The 22,486-nt window shown below is 38.7% G+C and overlaps 1 long non-coding RNA gene across 2 annotated transcripts in view; it reads right to left on the reverse strand.

Moving 5' to 3' along the window:
• The window catches only part of LOC126248917 (uncharacterized), a 62,453-nt gene that overhangs the window by 33,261 nt on the left and 6,706 nt on the right, over positions 1 to 22,486 (reverse strand). For both annotated transcript variants that reach the window (XR_007545557.1, XR_007545556.1), the window contains exon 3: positions 16,519 to 16,682. This is a non-coding gene — a long non-coding RNA (uncharacterized LOC126248917). The remainder of the gene's footprint in view (positions 1 to 16,518; positions 16,683 to 22,486) is intronic.

Below are 22,486 nucleotides of genomic sequence, written 5' to 3' on the forward strand. Positions count from 1 at the left end.
TTACAGATCATCAGCCTTTAACGGGCTTGTTCAATCTTTCCAATTCTGTCTCATCGTGGACAGCACAAATATTGCAACACTGGGCTCTGATATCGTCTAATTATCAGTATGAGTTATTGTACAGACTGACTGCCCAACATTCGAATGCCGACTTGATGTCTTGGTTGCTGGTCGGTACCGATGCAGTATTAGATTTGTCTGAAGAAACATGTCATCAAATCGATACTCACAATTTTGAAAGTCTTTAAAATTTTCCTCTTGATTTTTGATGTATTGCTGCAGCAACTGTTTCTGACCCAGCTATGCAGGTTGTTGGATGGCTGTGCAGTCTGAAAAAATTCCCCACCCACTGGCACATTGCAGCTTTGCACAATGTAACACACTACCTGCACGGGCAAGTGTTCTGCTGTTGCATACAATGATGATGTATGGGTTGTCATTCCTCACTCCCTCCAGCAAGAAGTTTTGTCCTTACTGCACCAAGGTCACTGGAACATAGTTTGCATGAAGTAACTCGCCCAACATCACTGTGCTTGGCAGGGCATGGATGCTCAGATTGAACAAATGACCTCTTGTTTCACTGTTTGTATGGAACATTAATCAGTTCTTCCACAATGCTTTTTGAGTCGCCACATCCATCCAGACCCTATCAATGCACCCATATTGATTTTGCCAGTCAATTCTGGAACATGTGATGATTTTTGATGGTAGATGCACATAGAAAATTTCATTTTTTTGTCCCAATTACATTCTCCACTACTGCAAGTCTTCTATTTTTTTTATCTTTGAGGTCATCCTGAGGTCCTTGTCTCAGACAATGGACTACAACTCACATCAGCTGTTTTTAACAGTTTTGTGCCACCAATGGCATACACCATGTGATTTTGCTCCTATTCACCCTCAGTCTACCAGTGAAGCTGAATGATTCATTTGGACATTCAAAAGTCACGTGGAGAAATTCAGTCCTTCCCACACATGGGAGTAAGCCTTAAAGATTTTTCTTTCCTCCTACTTGCCACATGACAAGAAGATGGAACAAGGTACGGTGCGTTGTTTCATCTTCTGTGGCCACCACAGAAACAATTCAATCTGCTGGGTCATAAAAAATGTGAGCCACAATATGAAGTCTTCTTTAAAGTTTTTGGCAAGAAGCAGTGTTGGGAGCACTGTGTCATTACAAAAGTTTAGGGATGTTGTTCTTACATTGTACGAGGTTCCACTGAATTACACTGACATCAGCAGAACCAGCTATGGTACTCTTACAATTATGCTGCAGCAGCAGCCATCTCCACCTCTATATCAGTCATGGTTCCGTTGTCCAGAGTGGTGCCCATGGAGACTGTGCCTACAGCCACCACTGCCAAATTCCCAGCTACCCCAACCACTGATGTCAGTGCCCATTCTGCACCCTGTGGTGATGGCCATGAAGGCATTAGCACCAGACAGCCATCACACCACCCCAAAAGATTCCCTTGCTGTCTTCCCACTCTCGGCATCTGTATCACTTGATGTGGGCACACAACCTGTGGTCGGTTTTTGGCCAGTGTTCCAGTCACTTGCAAGGTGGATACCAAGCTGCAGACAGGGAGCTGCCATTGGCTGTAATTATGCTCCATCTTGTCATCTAAAAGTCTGGCTTCAGACCTCCCCCACTCCGTCCCCTGTCGACATCATGCGACACAGCACTATGAGGCGATGGTGCAGAGGTTTGGAGGACATGGCAGAGGGGAGAATGTGGTTTCATGTAAAGAGCAAGGTGCCACGGCAAGATTTGTATGTTGTGACAGAACCACAAATAAACATAGGTGCTGCCAGAAGCAACTATGAATGACAGATGGTGGCACAGACATACCCAGAAGAGTTCCCATACACCACTGCGTCACCTCGATTACTTATATCAGAATATAGAGCAGCTCAGCCCAGTCAGCAATTGTGTTAGACAGAACTCTGCACAAAAGTTCATAGTCAATTGTACTCTGTGACAAGATACTAGTATCTTGTTCTGTATCAAGTGATACATTTATGTCCTGTGACAGTAATAAATACTCATGACATTAGTGTGGACATGGTTTGTATCAAAGTTAAGTATTTTGTCTTGTTCATATTACAATAAAAAGATCTAATATTTTACATGTTGTAGTACCGACTTGGCCCCTCCATGAGTATAGCTAAGAGCCCAAAACCGTACCAATGAGCATTATTTTGTCAAGTACAACAGTCAACAGGAAGCATAAGAAGTGTATAGAACATGTAAGGTCATATAGAGGAGCAGATGGGGACACAGATCACTTACTACTTGTTGGGAAAATCAAACTACAAATGCGGTACTGGAGGAAACAAATAAGTAAGAGCAACACAACAATACATTGAGGCAAATAAACTTCATCAGACTAAGATAGTGCAAAGATACCATGTGGTTGTGAGCAATACATTTCTCATGTACTATTCTTTTGGCATGAAAATCAAATTTCTGCCTCAGTATTCTTGTATCTCTCATTTCATTTTCATGTATTGTTCATTATTATTTTCTTTGTTTATGTTGTTTATCAATTTTTTTCTTCTACTGCTTCCCCACATGTTTGATTAAACCACTCTCTTTTCTTCTTTTTCTTTTCATCTATCGCCTATTTTGCTGCATCTGTCACCCCCTTCATTTGTTCTGGTCCATATTACAACATCAACCTCTTCACCATTCTGTTGCTTTGGAATAAGTGTCTTTGAGATTAGGAATGGATATTGCTTTGAATGGGCATCTACAGATGTTATTATATGCAGATGATATGGTAGCTACATCAGAGTCAAGTGAAGAAATGATAAAAACCATAGAGGAGCTGAGCAGTAATGCAGGGCATGTGGGCTCCATAATCAACCCAAAAAAGACAAAAGTGATGAAAGTAAGTAGAAGGATGAGCACATTGTGATTGGGGATTTACAGGTGGAAAAGATGACACTGAAGATAGTTAGGTCTTTAAATATTTGGGATCATATTTCAACTGAAGGAATAATGTTGAGCTAGAAGTAGACCAATGAATCATTAATGATTTCAGATCAAATTACAACCTAAAACCAATCATGAAATCAAGGGAAATTTCAACAGAAGATAAAATTAAGGCATATAATACACTAATTATACCAGTACTGTTATATGGCATAGAAACATTGAGTAACATCAATAGCATCTCGATAAATGAAGTACCACTCCAGCTGTTAAATGATCCTTTATTGAAATGATAATTTTCGCAGCGTGTAGCTGCATCCTTACAGATATGTCTGAGTAACAAAATGGGAGGGGGGGGGGGGGGGGGGGGAATAAAATAAACAATATTGTCTAAACTCCATGTTAAAAGAAAAGATTTAGTAAATAACAGATAAGAGTATTCACAATCAGTTCATATAAAATTCAGTCCTATTTCCTTTTATTTTTCCCCTTCAACTTACATTTGGTTCACTTCTCTTTCCTCATTCTCCAATCCCTTTTTTATTTTCCTCCAACTCCCTCTCTTATTGAGATCCCTTTACACCTCTCACCTTCTTTAATTAAGCTGATGGTTATTGGCTACATTTAAAGTCTTTTATTTTCTATCAAGATTATTTCATGTTCCAGGTTTGATTATTTTGCCACCTTTGTATTATCAGCTATGTAAGGATGCCACCCAACTTTTTCTGTCCCATTCATTTATAGCATTTATTGTTTCTCTCATGCTTGTGTGATGTCAGTTATTACCTAGTCTATGTGCACTGGCCTTTCTGGTCATTTCTTTGCTCCTGTGTGCTTAGGGTTCCACCGTCTCTGGCCTGAGTTGGTTCCAGCTATGTGACCACTGAGTTTATATTCTGGTAACTTCCTTAATATTTTTCTTCTTCCATTTTTCAACATCTTTTGGTTAGTCAGTTTCTCTGTATCCGTTTTCCCCTCGACCTGTCTTTATTGGCTATTAAGGCTCTATTTTCATACCAGGTTTCCTGTTTTATCATCATTTTTATGTGATAGGTTTTTCTGCCTGCATACCACCGTATTCTACTCCCATATTAGTCTATTCCACACTATATTGCTCTCTCAATGGTGCATTTTAATCCCACATTTCCAAGCTTTGGATTTTAGACCCTATCAGTTCCCTTGACATTTTTTGTTATAGGATCACTTACTATATGGAGAGGTCAACTCTACCATTCTGTTGATTTTATTACTTGACTACTGTTCCTTCGATGGATGTCTTACTTTGATTTGACTGAGAATGTTGGGTGATCTGTATAACTTGACTTGATTGTGAGTACTTTTATCTGTTATTTAATACATCCTTTTTAAGCTGGGAGTATAGAAAATATTGTTTATTTTATTTTCCCCCCATTTTGCTACTCAGATGTGTACCTGAGGATGCAGCTATAAATTGCAAAACTGGTCATTTCAATAAGGGACCATTTAAAAGCTGGTGTGGTTCTTCATTTATCAAATATGTTTCCACAACTGTGGCTGCCCATAGTATAAAGTATTTTTTGACATCAGTAGCAATAGGAAAAAACTGATAGTTACACAAGGCAAAGATCCTGAGAAAGATTTTTGGGCTAGTGAAGGAAGGAGAGGGTGAACAAGACTTAAAAAAAATGAAGAAATATATGATATGATAAATCAGCCCATACTGCACAAAAAGCAAAGCTTAGGCAACAAAAAGGGGCTGGAAATGTTGCAAAGATGAGAGATCATGCTATGGTACTCAAGTAGTAGTGTTGGTACGAAGGCCAGAGGGAAAGTGTCCTCAGGGAAGACCAAGAACAAGAGGGAAGGATGGAATATGGAAAGAACTGCAACAATTAGGATTCACAGGAAACTGGAAGGGAGATACACAGGACAGGGACTGTTACAGACAGTTTTTAAGGTCAGTGCAGGATCTGCAAGGCCCTGATTACCAGTTAAGTAAGTAAGCAAGTAAGTAAGTAAGTTACACCATGCTTTGCACAAGATTTAGTTACAGTAAAACTTTGTCTACCAGATGCTTGAATGTCACTAGTTTATTTTTTAACCCAAAAGGCTCCCTAAATTACTGAAAGTGTCTTGAGAATATTATGAACATGGTTTTGAGATGATCCTCTGGGCCCACCTCCAACTGGTGATAACTCACAAATAAATCCATAGTGGCAAAGAACAGGCATGGTCCAAGATTATCTAGGGTTTAAATAATGTTCCAAAGTGGATAAACATTGCTGGGGATTTTAATGTGGATTTACTGAAAAGCTCTGTCAGTGAACAATTATTGCAGTCAGTAACACTATCATTCAATTTAGTTCCTACTGTGAACTTTGCTACTAGAGACTGCTATTGATAATATCTTTGTAGACAAATCTAGGGAAAAAAGTCATATCACAAAACCAATAGTAAATGGGCTATCTGATCATGACATGCAGCATCTTGTGTGAAATGTTGAAACTTGTCAGGACAAAAAAATCTATTAAATCTGAGTACGGGAGGGTAATAAATAAGTCAAAAATTGAGAAATTCAGGAAATTGCTCAAAGACATGATCTGGATAGATGTTTACAATACACCTGACTCAAATGGAAAAAACAAAGCATTCATTAATAAAGTTGTGTCCCCTTTTGAAAATTGTTTTCCCCTAAAGGTAACTCAAATCACGCAGAAGTCAAAAAATAAACTGTGGATTACACAAGGAATAAAGCTATCATGTAGGACAAAAAGGAGACTGTATATACTACCTAGGAACAGCTCTGATGTTAGAATTTTAATGTATTACAAAGAACACTGCAAAATATTGAAGCAAGTAATCCAGAAATTGAAGCAGCTTTATTATGAGAAAAAGATAATTACATCAGGTAACAAAATAAAAACTGTATGGGTTATTGTGGAGACAGAGACAGGTGGGGCCAAAAAGGAAGAGGAACAGATAGCTCTAAGAATAAATGAGACTTTAGTAACACATACATGTAGTGTTGCAAACCTCTTAAACAAGTAATTCATTTCTGTTACTGGCAGCTTGGGATTATCAGGCTTGGTGAACAGTGCAATTGAGTATCTGAGACCAGTCTTCAAAAATAACTTCAGTAAAATGGAAATGACACACACATCTCCCAAAGAAGTAGCATCTAACATACACCATAGAATCCTTAAAATCTAAGTGTTCCAGTGGATATGATAACATATCAACAAAGGTAATCGAAGAGTGCTCATGCAAGTTGAGTTCTATCTTAAGTTTATTTGTGTAATCAATCTCTTATCAGCAGAACATTTCCAGAATGGCTAAAATATGCTGAAGTTAAGCCTCTTTACAAGAAGGGAGATAAAGACATACCATCAAACTATCGACCAATTTCATTTCTGCTGGCTATCTCAAAAATATTTTAAGAGATTGTGTTCAAGGGTCTCCTTCAGCATCTGACCGCAAATAATATATTGTCCAAGTCACAGTTTGGATTTCTTAAGGGTTCTGATATAGAGAAAGCTATTAACACTTACAGTGAGAATGTACTTAATTCATTACATAATAAATTAGAGGCTACTGGCATTTTCTGTGACCTGTCACAAGCCTTTGACTGTGTGAACCACAGCATTCTCTTAAGTAAATTAGAATATTATGGTGTCACTGGCATTGCTGCGAAATGGTTTGAGTCTTATCTAACCATCAGGAAACAAAGAGTGTCATTGCAAAATACCTGTGCAGTAAGCAGTCAGTCTTCATCTGACTGGGAATTAATTACATGCGGTGTTCCTCAAGGTTCAATCTTGGGTCCATTGATTTTTCTTGTGTACAGTAATGACCTCTCATCTGTTACATTGGCAGATGCTAAGTCTGTTTTGTTTGCAGATGATACAAACATTGCAATAAGTAACAAGTCAAGTACGGATTTAGAAATAGCTGCTGATCAAATTTCCTCTGACATTAATAAGTGGTTTAAAGCTAATTCACTGTTATTAAACTTTGAGAAGACCCACTATATGTAATTCAGAACCTGTAAGAGATTTCCTTCCAGCTTGAGTATAACATATGAAGACATGCAGATCGAAGAGGTCAACAGTGTTAAATTTCTGGGTTTACAACTCAATAATAAATTCAGTTGGGAAGGGCATACCACAGAATTGCTTAAGCACCTAAAAAAAGTCTGTATTTGCTGTGAGAATGATGTCAGATGTAGGAGATGTAAATATATAAAAAGCACGCATACTTTGTTTACTTTTATTCTATTATGTCATATGGGATCATATTCTGGGGAACTCATCAAACCGAGCAAAAGTTTTGAGGGTGCAAAAGCGTCTGATAAGAATCATTTGTGTCGTAAATTCAAAAACATCTTGTATAAACCTGTTCAAGGAACTTTGTATTCTAACCACTGCTTCTCAGTATATTTATTCCCTAACAAAATTTTGTTGCAAGTAATACATCTCTATTTCCAACCAATAGCTCAATACACAGTATCAATACTAGGAATAAGAACAATCTACATGAAGACCTAAAATCACTTACCTTGGTCCAAAAAGGGGTCCAATATTCACGAACACACATTATCAATAAATTGCCAGCACAAATTAAAAATTTGGTTTGAGATAAAGCACGGTTTAAACAGGGTTTGAAAGACTTTTTGATAGGCAACTCCTTCTACTCCACAGATGAATATCTTAAACCATCTTAAGTAAAAACATCTGTCAGATTTCAGTTTTGACAGCACTTTGTCACAACAGTCAAGATGATGTATATTGTGTATGATAAATTTATTAATAGTGGATAACAGTGTTTCATTCTGACAGCGTGTTAATTCTGCAAATATTAACCGTTCCATTTTACTGCATTGTATTAACCTATTTCAACTATCTCCTGACAAATGACCAGGGTAGTAAGTATTATATTTGAATCTTTTATGTTTTCTACATCTATCTACGTCCATACTCTGCAAACCACCTGACGGTGTGTGGCGGAGGGTACCTTGAGTACCTCTATCGGTTCTCCCTTCTATCCCAGTATCGTATTGTTCGTGGAAAGAAGGATTGTCGGTATGCCTCTGTGTGGGATCTAATCTCTCTGATTTTATCCTCATGGTCTCTTCGCGAGATATATGTAGGAGAGAGCAATATACTGCTTGACTCCTCGGTGAAGGTATGTTCTCGAAACTTCAACAAAAGCCCGTACCGAGCTACTGAGCGTCTCTCCTGCAGAGTCTTCCACTGGAGTTTATCTATCATCTCCGTAACGCTTTCGAGATTACTAAACGATCCTGTAACGAAGCGCGCTGCTCTCTGTTGGATCTTCTCTATCTCTTCTATCAACCCTATCTGGTACAGACCCCACACTGCTGAGCAGTATTCAAGCAGTGTGCGAAGAAGCATACTGTAACCTATTTCCTTTGTTTTCAGATTGCATTTCCTTAGGATTCTTCCAATGAATCTCAGTCTGGCATCTGCTTTACCGATTATCAACTTTATATGATCATTCCATTTTAAATCACTCCTAATGTGTACTCCCAGATAATTTATGGAATTAACTGCTTCCAGTTGCTGACCTGCTATATTGTAGCTAAATGATAAGGGATCTTTCTTTCTATGTATTCGCAGCACATTACACTTGTCTACATTGAGATTCAATTGCCATTCGCTGCACCATGCATCAATTCGCTGCAGATCCTCCTGCATTTCAATACAATTTTCCATTGTTACAACCTCTCGATATACCACAGCATCATCTGTAAAAAACCTCAGTGAACTTCCGATATCATCCACAAGGTCATTTATGTATATTGTGAATAGCAATGGTCCTACGACACTCCCCTGTGGCACACCTGAAATCATTCTTACTTCGGAAGACTTCTCTCTATTGAGAATAACATTCTGCGTTCTGTTATCTAGGAACTCTTCAATACAATCACAAAAATGGTCTGATAGTCCATATGCTCTTACTTTGTTCATTAAACGACTGTGGGGAACTGTATCGCACGCATTGCGGAAGTCAAGAAACATGGCATCTACCTGGGAACCCGTGTCTATGGCCCTCTGAGTCTCGTGTACGAATAGCACGAGCTGGGTTTCACACGACCGTCTTTTTCGAAACCCGTGCTGATTCCTACAGAGTAGATTTCTAATCTCCAGAAAAGCCATTATACTTGAACATAATGTGTGTTCCAAAATTCTACAACTGATAGACGTTAGAGATATAGGTCTATAGTTCTGCACATCTGTTCGACGTCCCTTCTTGAAAACGGGGATGACCTGTGCCCTTTTCCAATCCTTTGGAACGCTACGCTCTTCTAGAGACCTACGGTACACCTCTGCAAGAAGGGGGGCAAGTTCCTTCGCGTACTCTGTGTAAAATAGAACTGGTATCCCATCAGGTCCAGCGGCCTTTCCTCTTTTGAGCGATTTTAATTGTTTCTCTATCCCTCTGTCGTCTATTTTGATAGAGAAGGAACTACAGTGCAGTCTTCCTCTGTGAAACAGCTTTGGAAAAAGACATTTAGTATTTCGGCCTTTAGTCTGTCATCCTCTGTTTCAGTACCATTTTGGTCACAGAGTGTCTGGACATTTTGTTTTGATCCACCTGCCACTTTGACGTAAGACCAAAATTTCTTAGGATTTTCTGCCAAGTCAGTACATAGTTATACTTACAGTATACTGCCAAGTCAGTACATATGTTATAATTTCTGACATGTTCCACACCCACGAGAATCACCTCATTTTTTGGGTATATGGAACGAAAACTTAATCTACTCTAATCTAATCTAATCATCACCTCTTACACATTTATTCAGACATATATGATCACAAGTGGTTGGTATTGGCTCCATTGTGCGCATGTAATATAGGTTGTTTTGAAAAAAGCGTATTTGCACTATCGGCTGTGCAACTGTATATTCATGCTCTACAAGTTCAGCAATAACAACCATCTTCACAAGGGAAAAACAATGTACATCAATGGATCAAAAATACTTTTTTGTAAAAAATGACACAACCAGATGTAGAACATACATAACAGCCATAAGAGTTTGTCTGAACATAATCCATATAAACAAGCTTTGCATTACCACAATTACAGTAATGCATATTTGGTGAGAACTTCACACTTAAAAATAATAATTTGTCAGTTAGTAAAAGTGAAGTTCTCAGCAACTATACATTACTGTAACTGTGGTAATGGATTATCTTCAGACAGACTCTTACAATAGTCATGTATGTTCTACTGCTCTACATTTGGTTGAGTCATATTTGACAAAACTATATTTTTGATCCACTGATGTACATTATTTTTCTCCAGTGAAGATGGTTATTATAACCAAAACTGGTAGACAATAAATACAGAATTGTACAGCTGACGGTGCAAATATTCTGTTTCCAAAATCCTTAACAGCCATAAAAAGTCACCTTAAAAAGTTTTGTTACTATAGATTGGCCTCACAGTCTTGTACTTTCCTCTATAATGCTGTCATCTAGCTGCTATATAATGTATTATTCCACTACTGTTTTAAAGTGATGTGGAATGTGACATGGTTTCTGACTAGCAGGTGTTCCTTTCCCATCAGCATTGTGTGCTGCATAATGGGAACTGCAACCAAACGGCCTTTCATATTGAATAGCTAGGGATATGCCTTAAAGTCAAAAATGAGAAATACATCTGGCAGAAATAAAATACAGTGCAGCAAAAGAAGGTGGTAATTATTTTCAAAACAAATAACTCTACAAACTGTTTAAAAATCATCACTGCATTCTCCTCAGAAGTGTAAAAATACTCATTTGACACACACAGATTGGCAGTGTTTCTTATCTCAGGTTTTCTCTATCCAACCCTCCTTCCTATATCACTTCCATGCTGGCTAACATGGCGTAATGTGGCAGCCATACTTCTAGGTAGGAAGGAAGATTGGAGGTTAACATCTCAACAACAATAAGAACTCCCCTCTGCAACGAGAGATCAGTGCATCATGGCACCAGCTTTGAGACTAGGGGACTGTGTATGTTGTTTATTTGGATTTCTCTGCTATTTGGAAGTGGTTTGCAACAGTTTGGTAATTTTGTCTGTAGAACCTAAACAGAAATGCACCCATCTAACTTACAATATACTAGCCATATACACATACATGATTTTAAGAGAAATACAGATCTCAGCTGTAATTAGGTATTGAATTAAATTCAATGGCAAGAAGTGAAAATCTGTACTGGACTATGACTCCAACCCCGATTTCCTGCTTTCTGCCAGTGGTGGCCTTGTGGTAATGATCTTCAGTGCAGATGCACACTGTGTCCAAACTCCTGTGGGAGTCAGGTAAAGTTGCCAGTACTGACAAGGGAACCTCCCCATTGCACTTCCCTCAGATTTAGTTATAAGTTGGCACAGTGGATAGGCCTTGAAAAACTGAACACAGATCAATCGAGAAAACAGGAAGAAGTTATGTGGAACTATGAAAAAAATATGCAAAATATACAAACTGAGTAGTCCATGGGCAAGATAGGCAACATTGAGGACCGTGTGAGCACAGGAGTGCCGTGGTCCCGTGGTTAGAGTGAGCAACTGCGGAATGAGGGGTCCTTGGTTCAAGTCTTCCGTCGAGTGAAAATTTTAATTTTTTTATTTTCACGACGTTATGATCTGTCTGTTCGTTCATTGACGTCTCTGTTCACTGTAATAAGTTTAGTGTCTGTGTTTTGCGACCGCACCGCAAAACCGTGAGATTAGTAGGCGAAAGGACGTGCCTCTCCAATGGGAACCGAAAACATTTGATCGCAAGGTCATAGGTCAACCGATTCCTCCATAGGAAAACACGTCTGATATATTCTATATGACACTGGTGACAGCATGTGCATCACATGACAGGAATATGTTGTCGACCCACCTAGCTTGCACACTTGGCGAATGGGTAAAAAGATTCTTCTACCTTGCCTGATTTAGGTTTTCTTGTGTATGTGATAATCACTCCCAAAAAGTGATGAAAACATAAGAGTTTGTCAGATAATAATTGTCTGAAAATAAAAACTTAAACTTTTCTCTCGAGGGAAGACTTGAACCAAGGGCCTCTCGCTTCGCAGCTGCTCACGCTATCCATGGGACCACGGCGCTCCTGAGCTCATACTGTCGTTAAAGTTGCCTATCTTGCCATGGACTACTCAGTATGTATATTTTGCTTATTTTTTTCATAGTTCCACACAACTTCTTCCTGTTTTCTCGATTGATCCATGTTCAGTTTTTCAAGGCCTATCCACTGTGCCAACTTATAACCAAATCTGAGGGGGGTGCGATGGGGAGGTTCCCTTGTGAGGAAAATGGACAATGGGTGCTACATGTGTGGTGTGCGACACATTGAGAATTTGAGTTGTAAAGGATGCATGCCCAGATAGCTAGAGCAGTTAAGGTGCCCACTTACGTAAGGCCAGAAATCAAGGTTTGAGTCTCGATCTGGCACAAATTTTCATTTCTCGCCATCGAGTTTCAATGACCAACTGCACATGACATAGGTATTTCTCTTAAAATCATCCACAGTATAAGAATGGTATCTGTTCTATCGGACATGTCCAACATAACAGACACCAAACATACAATAATATAAATGCACCTTGATGGTAAAGATAACTTCAGTGCACATGTACACTATGTCAAAACTCAAGCAGGATTTAAGTAAAGCTGTGAGCAATGAGGATAATGGATGGTGGATGCTCCGTGTGTAGTATGTGGCAAGTCGAGTGTTTGGGTTGGAAGGATGACATGGTCAAGTACCCAAAGTGGTTAAGGACATGTATAACAGAACATAATATACAGCATGTTCATTTTAACTGAAGACATTCAAATATATCAAGAACTACACATTGGATCAACAAACGTTATAATTCCAATTTATTTGTCTCAGATGAGGACATCCAATAATATCAATACTCAACCCCCCCACCCACCCTGTGTGTGGAGGAATACTATGTTGCAAATGGGGTTTCCAATTAGAAGTTACGAAATACTGGCCTGTCCTATCCTCCGATTACAGCACCATATGTGGTAGAACATATAAAACATATGTAGATTTTGCTGTAGATCGGGAGGGGGGGGGGAGGAAAAGAATAAATAAAAATAAAATAAAATGGCCCCCTGGCACCAACACAGGGGGTGGGGTGGGGGTCGAGTGCGATGTAACTGGATGTCCCTCTCTGAGACAAACAAACTGGACTTGTAAGTTTTTTTGATCTGATGTGCAGTTCTTGTAAGTATAACTTCAGTGTGGATGCACAATATGTCTGAACTCTTGCAGGAATGTCGTAAAACTGCAGTCAATGAGGACAATGAATGGTGGAGTCTACATGTGTAGTATGCGCCAAGTTGAGAATTTGGACTGGAAGAGAGGCGTGTCTGGATAGATGAAGCAGTTAAGGAACCACTCATGTAAAGCAGGAAATCCAGTTTCAGGTCCCGATGCCCCACAATAACTTGTCACCATTGAATTTAATTCAATGCCAATTGCAGCTGTCATCTGTATTTCTCTTAAAATCATGATCACATTTCTAGAAAAGTCTGAATGTTTTGTACTCTTTACTTGACCAGTAATACTGAATTTGGCCCTGTTAGTTGCATACTGACCTACAAAGATTACATTTATGGGAAGTACATCCCAATTGTCAGAACATCTAAATTTTGGTTTAGCAGTTACTACTGTACCTCTTCCCATTTTATCTTGTGTTTAGGGGTGTCTATGTTGACAATCATGTATCTTGGGGCTGACAACTATTATAGAGTGGAGTGCTGCATTTCCTCTGACTCATCTACATCAGTATTATACCATTTCAGCATTAAAGAGACTCAACTTTTCTTTAGGCATTACTATATCTGTTACCAGCAAAGCTATGGTAGTGAACACTGCCACTTGTAGCATCTTCGGAAATCGTAACTTACATCATACAAGGGTGTGCTAAAGAGTAATGCCTCTGAATTTTTATGTGAAAACCCTTAAAGCTTTTTAAATAAAACAAATGTTAGTAACATTCTACATATTTACTCTTCATTTCCACATATTTGCAGCCCTCTGCTGTTAGAGGACTCCGAATTGTAGCATATAACATGGTAGTGTGTACTGTAACTATATCGGGGCTTGAGAAACAGCATGCTGTAACTGAGTTTTGAGTTTGAAGAGTTTGTCCACACATATATCACCCTCTCCTTCTGCATGACAGTGCCAGACCACACAAGAATGCTCTGACAACCCAACACATTGGGTTCACCATCATTAGTCATTTTCCATACAGTCCTGACTTGGCTCCATCAAATTTTCACTGTTCCCAAAATTAAAAAAAAAAACACATTCGGGAACTTCACTTTGATTGTAATGAAGCAGTGCAATCAGAGGTGAGATTGTGGCTCCATTAGCAAAGTGAAACAGTCTACAGTGATGGTATCAATAAACTGATCTCTCATTGGGAGAAAAGAGTTCATCACTAAGGTTACTATGTTGAGAAATTTATTTATTTTATTATCTTTTTTAGCATATGGTCACCAATTGGTGACTTTTACAAATATCATAGCATTTTTAAACAATTTTTGTACAAACAGTAGGAATTTGCAGTTCACATGTACAAGAAGCCGCTTATGGATGATGCACCTGTTAATATATGGTACAGGAGTTCATAATGCAACTTACAGTTGTTACATAGTATAGGTTTTTGCATTTACAACATGTTGCTACGAAAATAATACATATTAAATATGTAGATGTGAAGAATAATGATGTAGAATGTTAATAACATTTGTTTTATTTAAAAAGCTTTAAGCGTTTTCACATACGAAATCTGGAGGCATTACTTTTCAGCACACCCTCATAATATAAGTCTACCAGCAAGTTTCTCAAAAATGTTCCAAGAGTGTGAAGTTCTGCATCATGAGTGGTAGTTCTGATTACATTTTCATCACTCATGAACTCATACAACTTTGTGTTTTTTTTATGAGAGCAATGATTTCTTCAAGTCCCTCAGCATTATGTTAAATAATACTATTTTCCTGATTTTTTGCAGTAGTAAAGTGTGGTGTAAGTTTCAGAACCCCTTTGGTAACTCACTGGAACTTCTTGCATACCTTACTGAGAAATGTCTGTGTATTTCCTACCACCTGAAGTTGAACTATGCATAGCAGTTGGTACTTGCTCGATTGATGTTGCACAGCTGCCATTTTCAAAATCTGAAAGGGGAAAAAGCACCAGAGATTTAAAAAACCCCAGTGAAGGCACTTAAATGCAAAGGTAAGGGTTGCAGAATGATTCTCATTGGGACTCCAACCTTCCTTTCAGTTCTCAGCTTTTCTAGGTTCTTCAGTAGATGCAAGCCATCACTACACATTTGTGTAACCCACATTCAGTGAGTGTTCAATCCTACATTGTGTAGAAACCACTCTGCATTGCCAGAATTAACTAAATTGCGGAAAGGGACAAAAGAGGATTCAAGCAACAAGTATATTTTATGGTGCTTATTTGTAGCAGAGCTGCAGCTCTCCCTATTCATGACATTCTTTCTGACCCATCAGAATAGCCATGCTTCTCATAAATGAGTACACTGTTAGCTGCATTGAATCTACATCTACATGTATAACCCACAAACTAATGCATATTGTGTGCCAGAGGGACTACATACCAATATTAACAATTTTCTGCCCTATTCCACTCATAATATACCAAGGAAAAAATGACTGCCTGTATGCCTCTGTGTGCACCCTAATCTCTCTTACTTTATTCTCGTGATTCCCTATGTGAGGTATGCAACACAACATTTGCTAATTCTAAACCCAACAGGGTTTCATGAGAACACCACCTTTCCTTTCAAGTTATCAAGGCACATCTGTTACACTTTACTTTCACTTCCATACAAGGCTACACTCCAGACAAATACCTTCAAGAAAGACTTCCCAATAATTAAATCTACAGTTAATGTTAAGAAATTTCTCTTCTTCAGAAACACTTTTCTTGCTGTTACCAATCCAGATTTTATATCTTCTCTACTTTGTCCATCATCAATCTCTTTACTGTTCAAATAGCAAAACTCACCTACTACTTTTAGTGTCTCATTTCCTAGTCTAATTCTCTCAGCATCACCTGATTTAATTCTACTACATTCCATTATCCCTGTTTTGCTTTTGTTAGTATTCATCTGATACTCCCCTTTCAAGACACTGTCCAACCTGTTCAACTGATCTTTCTAGTCTTTTTCTGTCTCTGACAGAATTACAATGTCATCAGCAGACTTCAAGGTTTATATTTCTTCTCCCTGAACTTTAACACCTTCTTCACATTTCTCTATGATTTCTTTTGCCACTTGCTCAATGTGCGAATTAAATAACATTTGGGACATGCTAAAACTCTGACTTATTCACTTCTCAAGCACTGTTTCCCTTTCATGCCCCTAGACACTTATAACTGCTGTCTGGTTTCTGTACAAGTTGTATATAAACTTTTGCTTCCTGTATTTTACCCCCGCTGCCATCAGAACTTTAAAAGTGCAATTCAGTTTGTATTGTCAAAAGCTTTCTACAAAACTACAAAAGCAATAAATGTAGGTTGCCTTTCCTTAACTTACCTTTTAAGACAAGTCTTAGGGTCAGTGTTGCCTCATGTGTTTAACATTCCTTCGAAATCCAAACTGATCTTCTCCAAGTTCAGCTTCTACCAGTTTTCTATACTTCTGTAAGGAATACCTGTTAGTATTCCCATTATAAGCTGATAGTCTGGTAATATTCACACCTGAAAAATAAATTTTCAATGTTCACCTATGGGCAATGATTTCTTCAATTCTCTCACTATTACATTAAATAATACTATTTTCCTGACTTTTGCAGTAGCATAGTGTGGTATAAGTTTAATAAACCCTTCTGTAACTCACTGAAACTTTATCCATTCCCCAATTAACCACATTTAGTGAGTCTTTAATCCTACATAATGCAGGAACCACCCTGCATTGCCAGAATTAACTAAACTGTGGAAAGGGATAAAAAGGATAAAGACAACAAGCATATTTTATGGCACTTATTTGTAGCAGTGCTGCAGCTCTCCCTATTTGTGATATTCTTCCTGAGCCATCAAAACAGACATGCTTCTCATAAATGAGTACACTGTTAGCTGTGCAGAATCTATGTCTACATCTACATGTTTAACCCACAAACCCATTATAAATTTTCAATGTTCACCTCATTTTAATATTAGCATTAAACATTTAAGTGATGTGATATGATCCAAATGTTCACTGTAATCTTGCAATTGTGTGGCAGAGGGTACTACATACCAGTATTAACAAGTTTCTTTCTTATTGCACTCATAATGTATCTAGGAAAAAATGACTGTCTGTAAGCCTCCGTACACATCCTAATCTCTTTTATTTAAATCTCATGATACTCTGTGTGAGGTATACAATGGTGGTAGCAGAACTGTTGCTAATTCTTCCTCAAATACTGGTTCTCTAAATTTACCCAACAGGGTTTCGTGAGAACATCGTCTGTCCATTTAAGTTTCCAAGGTACCTCTGTTACACTTCTGTATCATCTACATTGGCATGTCTTAATCATAGCTGGATGTTTATGATGTCATTCAATGTCTGCAGCCATACCTACTTCACAATTATTCCAAACACTCGAGCAGCACCCTAGGGCTGGTCCCTCTAGTGCCCTTTATAGCAACACTGCACTTTCCCAGAACTCTAATAGCAAATATGTCTTCCGCTCACCTTACCTATTATAAATTTTCAATGTTCATCTCATTTTAATATTACCATTAAACGTTTAAATGATGTCACATGATCCAAATGTTCACTATAATCTTGTAATCCCACATTACTGTATTCTTTTTATTTGTTATAGTTATCATCTTGCCTTTTTCCACATGCAAAGACAGCTGTCGGTCATTAATTTACACCAAGTGCAAATTCTTCCAAGTTTTCCTACATTTGCTTACTCTTTCCTGTAGACAACAGCATGGTCTGTGAACAATCTGACAGTGATGTATACTGAAAACATTAGAGGTCTTATGAAGCTCCCATATTGCATTTCCTATGTCACCTTTGTTTCTGTTGAACATTTGCCTCCCAGCACAACATAGTGAGTTATATTACTCAAAACTTCATCAAGCCATTCATGTATCTGAGGAGATATTTCATATGATAATATATTGATTACTAGGTACCATCGGAGTGAAGTGTCAATCACCATTCAGAGACCTAGGAAGAAGGAATCGGCACAATTGGAGTGAAGTGTCAACAACCATTCAGAGACCTAGGGAGAAGAAATCTAGATGTTCACCTGCATCTACTATTTTCACAATATCGTGTATGAACAAAGCAAGCTTGTTTCACAACAGTGGTTATTACTGAATTTTTGGTGATTCTATGACAAAAAGCTTCATTTGCTCCAGCAATGTCAAAATGTTTGAGCTTAGGATCTGTTCTAGGATGCTGGATGTTAGTGACATTGGTCTGTAACTACATGCATCTGTTCTTTTACCCTTTTTGTTAATATGATTGATGTGGTTTCCTTCCCAGTCACATTGTCCAAAACATTCCCAGTACATATGAGCTAGGAAAAGGGGCCAAGTCCACCGTGTATGCAATGTAAAATCAAACAGGAATTCTGTCAATGATTAGTGCCTTGTTTGTTTCAAGTAGTCTTAACTGTTACTCAATCATGGGCATCCTTGTATAAATGTCACTTATTTATGCATCAGTAGTGTGATCAAACATGGATATGGTAGTACTGTCAAGTATAAATACATTTTTAAATGCAGAAATTAAGAATTCTGGCTGCTGTTTTCACTTTCAACACCACACTGATCCACAAGAGATTGAATGTAATTTTTGGAAATGTCCATTGTCTTTATATATGACCAGAACTTCCTTGCATTTTCTGATAGATGTTTTGTCTGGCTTTGACTGTGGAAATTATTGTAGACTTCATGCACAACCTATCTTACAGATGCATGAGTTGCTATTAACTTCTGTCAGCTTCCCTGCAGTCTTTTTTGCAGCAAGAGTACAACAGTCCATGTTTTCACAACATTCTCTAAATGGTACCATTAAACAATGGGGATCAATGCCACTTTTTATTATTTCATGTGGTATATATTTATCTAGACTGGAGTTTCTGATGTCTTTGAGCTTTAACAAAAAAAAAAAAAAAAAAAAAAAAAAAAAAATTGTCAGATTTGAATTGAATGTTCTGTTTTGTCTTTTAAATAACACTATGCTACTACTGGCTGTCTATCTGATCAAACACAAATACTCCCCAAGCATTCTTGATAAAATTGTTGTCTTTGGTCACCACTGTTCCTTTACTAATATACTTCTCTCATTGGTGACATTCCCAAAAATGTCAGGTCTCTTTGTAGTCAGAAGGTTTTAAGTATTTTTTTTCATATGTGGGCTGTTGTATTAGCTGTACAGGGCGGCTGTCTGACAATGTATTTGCTATTATTTCACAAGACTGTGTATTGTCACTGTCAATAATATATGTGTTAAGTTTCCCAGTCAATATTAGTCTAGTTAAAGTTGCAACCTACAACTAGTATACGATCAAGATACTTCTGTGATGTTAAATTTAAGCTATTTTTGGATGATGTAGTGAGTTATATGTTTGAATTAGTTTGCCAGTTAAACATCTGATTATTAATATAGGTCCACCAACTCTGTTTACTCAATTTGCATATGGATTCATTTATAGTGTCACTAGCCAGTTTTTAATGAAGTTGATAAGAAGTGGTAAGAATGCTGCTGTGAATTATTGCAAAAGCAGGCACAATCTGGTAACTGCAGCACGATGACATGTGGGTCAGAACAACATGTACGCAGGATTGCGAGACAGACTAGCTGCACTCAGCAGAAAACTGCACCGCACAGCAGTAATTGCCGTAGCGGGTGGATCAATGTCACCAGTGACTGGGTTCCAAGTTTTAGTGTAACAACTGCGCACAAGAGCTGTATACATAGGTCTGAATATTGACGCAGACACACTTTGAAGTCAAGCAGCATCGCCATATCATCAGGGCTCTGCTGTACAATGAGATGACTGGGCACCGGGAGCAGCAGCCACGGGCTTGAGACTGGCTTGGACCAGCCACCACCAGCACTGAGTGCCTTGCAGGACTTGCTGCCTCAGCACCTCTGACCTGCCATCCGAGCCAGCCGTCGTATGACTCCTGCCAGGGGGCAGCGTCTTGTCCTGCACACAACAGTCTCTACTCACTGCCACGGTGAACATGTGCGAGGCTGAGTTACAAGGAGAGACCGTTCCCCAGAGGAAATCAGTCACAGCACAGCAACCCGTGCCACTTACACCACAGTCAATGCCTACTGAGGCTGCCAACCATCCTCCAGCCTGTCTACAGCATCACAGGGTGTCTGCACAAGCATCTCCTCACTGAATGCAAGCAGCCGTCCATGAGCCAGCACGAGACAGGATCAGCAGAGTGAGGCATCTGCCTCATTGAGTCAATCACAAAATGTGTAATTAAAGTTGAATAAAAGCATTTCTGTCTGTCAGTAGTGTATTCACTGGGCCTCCCAACCTGTTGTCACCACCACTCACCCAGCCAAGTGCAACCACTCTCTTCACATTTTTGACCACACTAGACTTAATGTTCTTTCTCCTTCTTGAGAATCTAATATATTTTTCTGATATATTATCCAAGTGTTGTTAAAAATTTCCCCACTCCCTACTATGGGCTTCAAACAACTCTCAGTTCCTAATATGATGTAGGAGTGACTGCTTACTAGGAGACAAGGAAGTTTCGGGACTTTGCTGTGAATGGTCAGCGAGTTAACAATTAATATGTTTAATTTCTCACAATTCACATTTGCTACTTCATCTGTCACTGTAATTGCTTCAACTAAAGCTATTCAAGTTTCACCTGTCCACAAAAGAAGTGGATTCCACATATGTTCTGGCATCCAAATGGTCATTTCTGGTGTATAGTGCATGGCTGACCTCATGGTTTGGGTTAACTTTCTTCACCATTTCCATCAGTGTCAGCAAAGAATCAAGAATGGTCTCAGAGCCCAGACCTCAGACATGATCATTGCTGACTTGAGCAATGATCTGCAGATGATTGCAACCTCAGCTGATCATGGCATATCCTCTTCCATCTAGCGGATGATTCCTCCCAGGATACATACCAAGCGACAGTTGATTTGCTCCCTTCCCCTGACATTATTTCCTTGAATGGGGCAATCACACACCTGACAATGGAACTGTCTATAACTAACAGCCCCTCCTTTCCTCTGTGGGCTGCCAGACCTCGAAAGAGGAAAGAGCACAGGGCATGGCCTGCCAACTCTATCTCATTATCAGTGAGAGGTAATATTGCAAATATATTTGTTATAAGTGTGGAGCTATGAGACTTCTGGCCATTTGCCACATACAACCTTCCCTATGAAACAACTCCAGATTTGGACACCACCTGCCAGCCACCCCTGAGTGAGCACGTGCCAGACTGGATTTCTCTGCAGATCGCACCAGCAATACGAGTAGCAAGAAAGCTCCACAATGCATTTTTAACACAAGGCCACACTGCCACCCCATCAACAGCAGATTTTGCAGTGGTCATCTGAAACTGGTTGACAGTTGTGAGTGCAGGTTCCAGTTATTCGCAGACAGCAGCCAATTCCTCCATCACAATTTCACAACAGCTGTAATCCCCAGTTATTCCACTTGTAAATCTAGCTTTTGCAGCAAAAAGTGCAGTAGAAGAATTATGTCCACAATTAGGTAGTGTTACAACCAAAAAAAACATAAAAAACTAAATTAAACACAAAATTTAAGCTCTAGATGTTAAAAATGCCACTACTAACAAGTGTTAATGCCTCTGGATCTGGTGCACTAATGGGTGTTATTTTACAGTCCCTGTTTTAAACTGAATTAAGCCACAATGGAATTTATGGTGGCATTCAAACATAACAAAAACTCAATTGTGAGTGAACATAACTTCTGTAAAACAAGAAAACAGGTAAACAAATTACACAATCCAGTCACATAAATGTGACCACAGCATATTTTTGATGCCAACGTAAAATAATCACAAATGCAGTGAATCTCTTCAAAGTTTAATGGCAGTGAATTAGCTTTAAACCACTTATTAACGTCAGTGAAAATTTGATTAGCACCCATTTCTAAAACTTCACTTGACTTGCTACTTATTGCAATGTCTGCATCATCTGCAAACAAAATAAACTTAGCATCTGGCAATGTAACAGATGATTGGTTGGTTGGTTTTGGGGAAGGAGACCAGACAGCGAGGTCATTGGTCTCATCGGATTAGGGAAGGACGGGAAGGAAGTTGGCTGTGCCCTTTGAAAGGAACCATCTCGGCATTTGCCCGGAGCAATTTAGGGAAATCACTGTAACAGATGAGAAGTCATTAATGTACACAAGACAAATCAACAGACCCAAGATGAAGCCTTGAGAAATATCACATGTAATTAATTCCCAATCACATGAACACTGACTGCTTGCTGCATAGGTATTTTGCAATGACACCCTTTGTTTCCTTTTAGTTAGATAAGACACACA

Source organism: Schistocerca nitens, chromosome 3, assembly GCF_023898315.1.
Source record: "Schistocerca nitens isolate TAMUIC-IGC-003100 chromosome 3, iqSchNite1.1, whole genome shotgun sequence".
NCBI lineage: Eukaryota > Metazoa > Arthropoda > Insecta > Orthoptera > Acrididae > Schistocerca > Schistocerca nitens.